The 8,330-nt window shown below is 39.2% G+C and overlaps 1 long non-coding RNA gene across 1 annotated transcript; it reads left to right on the plus strand.

The window, feature by feature from the left end:
- Positions 1 to 636: 636 nt before the first annotated feature.
- Positions 637 to 7,543, plus strand: LOC125486202. Its single transcript, XR_007264891.1, has 3 exons — positions 637 to 903; positions 3,712 to 3,814; positions 7,196 to 7,543. It is a non-coding gene; the product is annotated as an uncharacterized LOC125486202 (long non-coding RNA).
- Positions 7,544 to 8,330: the final 787 nt, after the last annotated feature.

An 8,330-nucleotide genomic window follows, 5' to 3' on the forward strand; every position in this document is an offset into this window, starting at 1 on the left:
ATAGCACATAACCTTAGGTTATAGAGAACTCAGACTCCATTTTACCTCACAGATCACTTGAAGCTCTGCATATCTTACTAGCTCAATATATGTCCAGACACTCTGTGTTTGAGGAATATAATGTCTGTGTATAATTGTTAGCTGTAATACAATCTGTTTGATTCTTCAGTACCACAATATTCACATCCAGCTTCTTGTGTCATGGGAGATGATTATTGTGGCATCAGGTAAAATCACATCACACACTACCTCCTCTTCAACATTCAATCTGTGATCCACATTAATACTCATCCTATCACATCCAACAGGTGATTAACAGTTAGGTCAAATAGAGGCACAGGCAGGCAATATTGCAGGAATGGTTATAAGATGGCTTGATAACAAATAGAAAATTAGATAAGAAGTTGGTGAGAAACAAGGTAAGAAAATGTGTAAATTGAATAGGGACTTCCTGTTTTCTGGAAGCTATTTGCCCTATCCCTGATGCTGGCATTACTTTTGTTGGTTGCATTACCGGAGCAATTCACAATCTTGACCTTTCAGAAGGGACCTGCCCTCACAAGAGGTTCAAATTGGAGATAGCCCTATAACAATGTAACTCCACTTCTTTGATCTGAACTGCTTTTTAATGTGGCTCTTTACTGAAAGCATGGAAAACACCTGAGCTGTGTTTCATCACACTGCTAACGGGGCAGCTCTTTAAGTGGCAGAGCAAAGCACACAGCCATCATGTGACTGAATCAACACCTTCAATGGCAAGGTCTGGGAGTGTCAGGATTTATATGGAACAAGGTCAGCTCCAGCCTTATGGTGACATCATTTGTACTGTCAGTAATTTGGCTGTCTACATTTGTAACAAACAAGGAACAACATCCTCTACAACTACATGTTGGATATTTCAAGGTGTTAAAGCTTAGTAATCAAACTTTCTTCCCTCTTAGAGCATAAGGCTTTCCAACAACAGTCAGTCTCAATCTCTTAAAAACTACTAATTAATGCATATTGCCTGATCAGTGGGTTTATGCCTTAAGATTATATAGTTCAGTTAAGAATTTGGTTATCCTGAAATGTTTATGGAATCTCAACATCTTATTTTCTTCTAAGTTTTGTTTCATGATTATGCTCAAATTAATGTCTTAAGGCAATCAATTTATTCCCAGTTCTGGTAATTAGTGGTTGGTGATTAACTCTGAAATGTCACTGAAACATTGTCATTGAAATAAACAGTTTGTACTGGAATGAATGTTTTCCAGACATGACTTTTAGCCAGCCCTGCACAAACAGAAATGGTATTTAAGCAGATATTGTAATTTCTTGTGAGGACTGTGTTGGCTGGGGATTCATACAAAAATAAATGGCTTTTGCTCAGTAATAGTGAGAGCATTTCAAAGGAAATGCATTTTAAATTGTGTGCCTTGTAAAAGCAATAGGTGCAATATAAATGCAGTGTTTCCTCTGCCTGTCGATTGTTGACTATTGCAATTGCATTGTTGTGGAACTCAGTTGACTTTTTTGCTAATGTTTCAATTTTAGGGATTTTTTTTTTTCCTGAAGCATCTAGTACACAAGTATGTTAAGGCTATTATGGTGCTAAATGTGCATTAATACTGCAATAATTGCTACTTAAATCTTTACACTTTGTGATATATCAATTATGATGCTCAAAAAGACTTGGAAATTATTTACTTGACTTTTAAGGCTGCCATAGTTTGGCTTTTAAAAATATCAGTTTGGATGCTAATGAGCTAAATGTAAAATTTTTAATATAGCAAGAATACTGCTTTGGAAACAAGATGTTAATAAATATAACATGCTTTAGTATCAGGTGTTCAGGAAAAAAAGTTATGGTAGCCTTGTCCTAAACTTCAAGGCTACCATGTTGGATATAAAAGAAGTTGTTTTGAATCGAAGTTAGCATTTTTGTACACCACATGAATAGGATAGATATATCTCAGATTTGCTGTTGGTTCAAATGAGAGAGTGACTGCTCAATTCTTCCAAATGGGACAATTGATAGGATTGTGGGCCTGCTGCCTCATTAAGGTCAACAGGTGGGTTCTTGAAGCTGGAGAGCCAATAGGACACCTTTTTTGGCTTGTAATCACCAACAGGATGCCACTGGCAGGTGAGTGAGATGGAGTTCAAGATGAAGTCATCCTCCTTTTTTTTTCAATTTCTTTAAATCCTGATTAAAGACGTTTAGCAGCCTAGCCACCCCCTCTGAGAGTAGCCTTTGGTTGCAACTGAAATAAGGTTGGTATAGAGCGCCTCCAAAGCTTGGTCCCCTCGTCCGCTTCTGATAATAGATAATCACCAATTGAGACCTATCTGCTGCCACCTGCCTACTGTCTCTGGAAAAATGTTCTGGGGCAGTTTGTAGCTGAGGAACCAGCATACCTGCTTAAAGTCCAACACCTTCCCTCGCTGCCCTCTAAAACCCACTTCCTAATGTGCAAATACTTAATGCAGCACTGAGCGTGGTGTATTGAAACATACAATGATGATGTAACTGCTGTTGCTCCAAAAGTAGCAAAACTGAAGACAAGCAGAGAAGACTAGAACAAGTCATGTGACAAGTGAGGTCTTAGACTCTTCACCCGGAAGCTGTATTCCATAACATGCAATGTAGATAAGGACTGTTAGACAACTGGAAGAGCAAAAATCTTTACTTTACTCTTAAGAGGATGCTGGCTCTCCTTCTAATGTGTAAACACCCATTGTCCAAAGATATTGAAGAAAATGATCTAACTATGCTTTAGGGTGAAACTGCTGCAAGCATGGAGGCCGCCAAGGAAATCTCCAGCAACAGGATCAGTACTTGGCATGTTCCATGAGATGCAACAGAAAATTTGAAAGACCCGAATGTCAGGACAGAGCCTTGATGACTTTCAGTACAAGGCACAAAATGTGGAAATGCTCCAAAGGGTAGGGATAAACCTCAGATGACTTTGAAACTAAAGCTGCAGATTGGGAAGACTCTGGAGAGCAAAAGCACAAATGAAGACTTCAAGTAAAGAAAGCCAAAAGTTCCAAAGAACTCCCCTGGGTCAGTGCAGTACAGTAGTCAATTGGAATAGTAGATAGAGACCTTGCTATTATCAGAGCCATGCATTAACCTAGTGCTTAGAGCAAGATCAAAAATAGAACCTCTGGAAAGTTTATAGTTTAGTGTTACACAATGGTATTCCAGCTTGCGTGCAAAGATGCAGTAGCAGCAAGTCTAGGTCCAACAGCAAATGATGTTCTAGGAGTCATACAGCATGGAAACAGACCCTTTTTGATCCAACCATAATCCCACATGCCTCCCTTTGGCCCATATCCCTCCAAACCTTTCTTATTCATGTACTTATCCAAATGTCTTTAAATGTTGTAACTGTACCCACATCCACCACTTCCTTTGGAAATTCTACACATGAACCACTATCTTTTTAAATAAAGTTATCCTTCATGTTTTTTTTTAAACTTCTTTTTTTTTCCTCTCTCCTTAAAAATATACCCCCAATCTTGAAGGTCCCCACCCTAGAGCAAAGACACCTACTGTTTACCTTATCTATACCCCTCATGATTTTATAAGGCCACCCCTCAAATTCCTACGCTCCAGCAAAAAAATGGTCAGCCCTCTCCCTATGACTCAAACTCTCTATTCCTAGCAACATTCTGGTAAATCTCTTCTAAACCCTCTCCAGGTTACTAATATCCTTTCTATAACAGGGTGACAAGAACTGGATGCAGTATTCCAGAAGAGGCTTTATCAACGTCCTGTACAACCTCAATGATGCCTCAATTCCTATACTCAAACATCTGAGCAATTAAGGTAAGCGTGATAAATGCCTTCTCAACCACTACAAAGAATTATGCACCTGAACCCCTAGGTTTGTCTGTTCTATAATACTACCCAAGGCCCTACTTTTAATTGTAGAAGTCCTGCCCTTGTTTGTTTGACCAAAATGCAATAACTCACATTTATCGAAATTAAACTCCATCTGCCACTCCTCAGCCTATTGACCCAACTGATCAAGATCTCTCTGTAATCTTAGATAACCTTCTTCACTGTCCATTCCACTAATTTTGGTGTCATCTGCAAACTTACTAACCATGCCTTCTATATTCTCAGCTAAATCACTTTTATAATGACAAATAAGTGAACCCAGCACTGATCCCTGTGGAACACCACTGATAACAGGTCTCCAGTCTGAAAAACAAACCTCCACCATCACTTGTCTTCTGCCATTAAGCCAATTTTGCGTCCAATTGGCAAGCCGAACCTGAATCACATGTGATCTAACTTTACTGATCAGTCTACCATGCAGAACCTTGTCAAAGGCTTCACAAAAGTCCAAGTAAACAACGTCTACCACTCTGCCCTCATCAATCTTCGTGCTTACTTCCTCAAAAGAACTCAATCAAGTTTAAAAGAACAAAATAAAAGTATGGTACAGGAACAGGCCCTTTGGCCCTTCAAGCCTGTGCTGATCATCATGCACTGACTAAACTAAAAAGCAAACCTTCTGCCCTTATTTGGTCTGTATCCCTTATTCCCTCCCTATTCATGTACCCATCCAGACATCTCTCAAATGCTGCCAACGTGCCTGCTTCCACCATCACCTCTGGCAGTGCATTCCAGGCTCCCACCACTCTCTGCATGAAAACCTTTCCACACACATCTCCCTTAAACTTTTGCCCTCTCACCTTGAACCTGTACCCCTTGTAAGTGAAACTTCAACCCTGGGAAAAGCCTCTGACTATCCACACTATCTATACCTCTCATAATTTTGTAGACCTCTATCAGGTCTCCTCTCAGCCGCAGTGATAACAATCCTAGTCTTTTTAACCTTTTCCTCATAGTCAATCCCCCGAGACCAGGCAACATCCTGGTGAACCTCCTCCGCACTCTCTCCAAAGCTTCCACGTCCTTCTGGTAATGTGGTGACCAAAACTGCACACAATACTCCAAATGCAGCCTAAAAAGGGTTTTGTATAACTTTATAAGACATAATTTCCCTCGCACAAATCCATGCTGACTATCCCTAATCATTCTTTGCCTCCCCAAATGCATAAATCTTAACTTTTAGAGTCCCCTCCAACAACTCCGCCACCAACGAAGTCAGATTCACGGGTCTGGAGTTCCCAGGCTTCTCCTGTCACTTGGTACCTCACCCATTGTTATTGATGATACAAATATCTCTGCAAGGGGACTTGCAATTTTCTCCCACAATGTCCTGGGAAACGCTAGATCAGAGATTTACTCGCCTTTCCGTTTTCTAAGACCTCTAGTACGTCCTCTTCTGTAATGTAAACTGTTTTCAAAATATCAGTGCTTATTTCCCTGAGTTCCCTAGCCTCTGTTTCTTTCTCCACAGTAAAAACTGATGCAAAATAATCGTTTAATATCTCTCCCATCTCTGAGGTTCAACACAAAGATGGCCCCTTTGATCTTTAAGGGGCCTCGCTCGCTCGCTCTTGCTCTTTGGGTTATCCTTAGCCTTGCCAGATATGGTTATTTCACATACCTTCTTTGTCTTCCTGATCTCCCTCTTCAAATGCCCCACAGCCTTTACATTGTTCAACAAATTCACTTGAACCCAGTTGTCTATATCTAAGAGGCTTTTTTATTCATGACCAGAGCCTCTGTCATTTTTTTCTCATCCTTTGTTCCCTAATTCTACCAGACTTGCCTTTCACTCCAACAGGAACATAATGACTCTTGTAGGACAAAGCAAAGATGCAAGTGCAAAAGAATAAGACATTCATTAAAGAATTAGATATGTGCCATAGCCCCAAAATATGTTGAGTAAAAGAAATGAGATTCAATTAATGATCTCAGCAACGGAGAAAATCAATTGACAATTTGAATAGATTTTTACTGATTGGCAGGATGTTGCTTGTAGCAGTTTTAAAGGATAAGTTAATTAGAGATTGCATTGTCATTGGTGTAAGGGATTTTAAATAAAAATCAGTCCACTTACTTTCAGTCAAAGGAGGATCTAATGTTGGAACGATCAATTCAACATGTTACTCTGGCAGAGATCAAGGCACCAAAATCTATTCTTTGATGAAACTCTGGGGATCCTTATCCCTATCAGATGGATAGGCTCCAAGATGGAATAATTACTATCCTGAAAGCATGCAAAATGCCAGAAGATCAGAATCGATGTCTTTGACTATGGTAGGTTGCTCAAGATATGGATCAATAAATCGCCAGAAGTGCAGCATGTATCCATCATGGGGAGCTCAGTGCTATCAATGTGGGTGATTGGGACACTTCAAGAAATACTACAAAGCAGCAGCAGCATGTTCCTCCCCTCAAAAACAGAGGATAAGTCCTAAGGGAAATTTTCCAGAAAAATGGAAATCGCAAGTGAAGAAAAAGTCCAAGAAATTTATGGATAAAGAACAAAAAAAGTTGAGAGCATTCCTAGGTGAAGTCAAATACAGACAAAAGATATTCTAATCCAATCAACTTTAGAGGTACAAGAACGTTTTAATTCTACTTCAACTCAACATGGGTGACTGGTTGAAAGCCTGCCATGGTTTAAATCTGTGAATCTTTGCTCTGCAGCCATAAAATTCCTAAGGTTGAGAGGGCCCCAGTCTTCAGGAGCATGGTCAGTTTACCATAAAACAATCAAAGTTCAAGATGTCAGTGAAACGTGACATACTGAAGAATCAGAACACTTCACTATTAAAGGAGAAATGCTTGTATTTGGCAAGGTCTCTTAGATAAAGTAGATATAGTGCTTCAGGGGGAGAATGAAAGAGAATTTTTGATGAGAATTTCTAAATTTATTCAGCACTGTAAGCAAGCTAAAATTGGATTATCACTCTAGTCAGCAAAAAACTATGCAAAGTACACTTGTCTGTACACTCCAAGGAAAGATTCTCATCGTCTATTGGAAAAAGTGAAAGCTCAGACAGCATGATAGAATGTGAGGTCATATCCGCAGTAACAGAAACCAGAAAAGTAGTGCTCAGGAATAATTACTGGTCCCAAGAGAACTAAGGTCGTGTGAGGACCTCACTAGGTTAAAACAAAAGAATTTTGAAAAGAAGTCCATTCAATTTCATAAATCAGTGGCAGTCTGTGTCCAAATTACCAAGAGGCATGTTCTTTACCGACAGTGGAAGTAACAGCTTGAGGGTATCACTCAAACATATGAACCAAAATTGCTGACTGCACTCATTTGCATCATTTCAGGTGGTATTGCTTTGACTATCCACAATTTGGAATCTACTATATCAGAAAGCTTTGAGAACTATGAAGAATTCTGGAAAGAAAGCAAGGAACCATTTGTCACACGAATGATACTCTACTGCATGGTCAAACAATAAAGAAACAGAACTACCAGGTCAGGGAATTGTTCAAGGCACTACACAGGTCTTGTACTCAACATGAAATGCAATTCTCAACGATTAATCCCATTTATGAGACTTGCAAGGCAAGACCCTAATATATCACTGTGGATCCAAGAAAGATAAGGATCATTAAGTGAATTTGCAGCACTAAAGTGTGTAAATGATACTGCACATTATTAAGCATAATGAACCATTGGGAAAGTTTTTTTTTTGTTTTGTTCACATTCATTACATGACAAATTACTTTTCATGGGCTGGCTATGCTGGAGTCAGAAACAGATTGCAGTTTTTTTTTTGGAAGTCTAAACAAAGCTACTCTCTCCAGATGTTCTAGCTTACTAAAATCATAATGTTTGCAGATGCATCATTTACAGGATTAGGAGCAGTCTTATTCAGGTACAAATTAATGTAACAAAAAATGTATATTTTATATTGAGTGTCCTAGTGGAAATTAAACACAGATATGCAACAATAGAAATGGTAATCACACAAGGATGTGAAAGATTTCTGGCTATCTCATCAGTCTGAGATTTCAAGTCAAGATGGGTCATAAGTCATTAGTAGCATTATTAGGATCAAAGGAGATTGCAAAGACAGTGCTAATTACAGGTTAGATTGAAGTACAACTATATAATAGTCTATGTTTCAAGTGAGGCACAAATAACAGCTGATGTACTTATCAAGGGCAGTAGTGGATCAAGTGACAAAAAACAAAGTTGCTGGAAAAGCTCAGCAGGTCTGGCAGCATCTGTGAAGGAGAAAACAGAGTTAACATTGTGGGTCTGAGACCCTTCCTCAGAACTCGAGTGAATCAGTTGGGATAGCAAATAGAAATATTGCCATTGCCAGAGCTGTTCAAAAACTTATAATGCTTACAACAAGATGAAAAATGGAAGTACCATTTCGGTGGTACAAAACATATCCAAACTGGCATGCAAAGATGCCACTTCATCGATTCAGCATGTTTTTGCACAGTA

This window comes from Rhincodon typus, chromosome 26 (genome assembly GCF_021869965.1).
Source record: "Rhincodon typus isolate 14 chromosome 26, sRhiTyp1.1, whole genome shotgun sequence".
NCBI lineage: Eukaryota > Metazoa > Chordata > Chondrichthyes > Orectolobiformes > Rhincodontidae > Rhincodon > Rhincodon typus.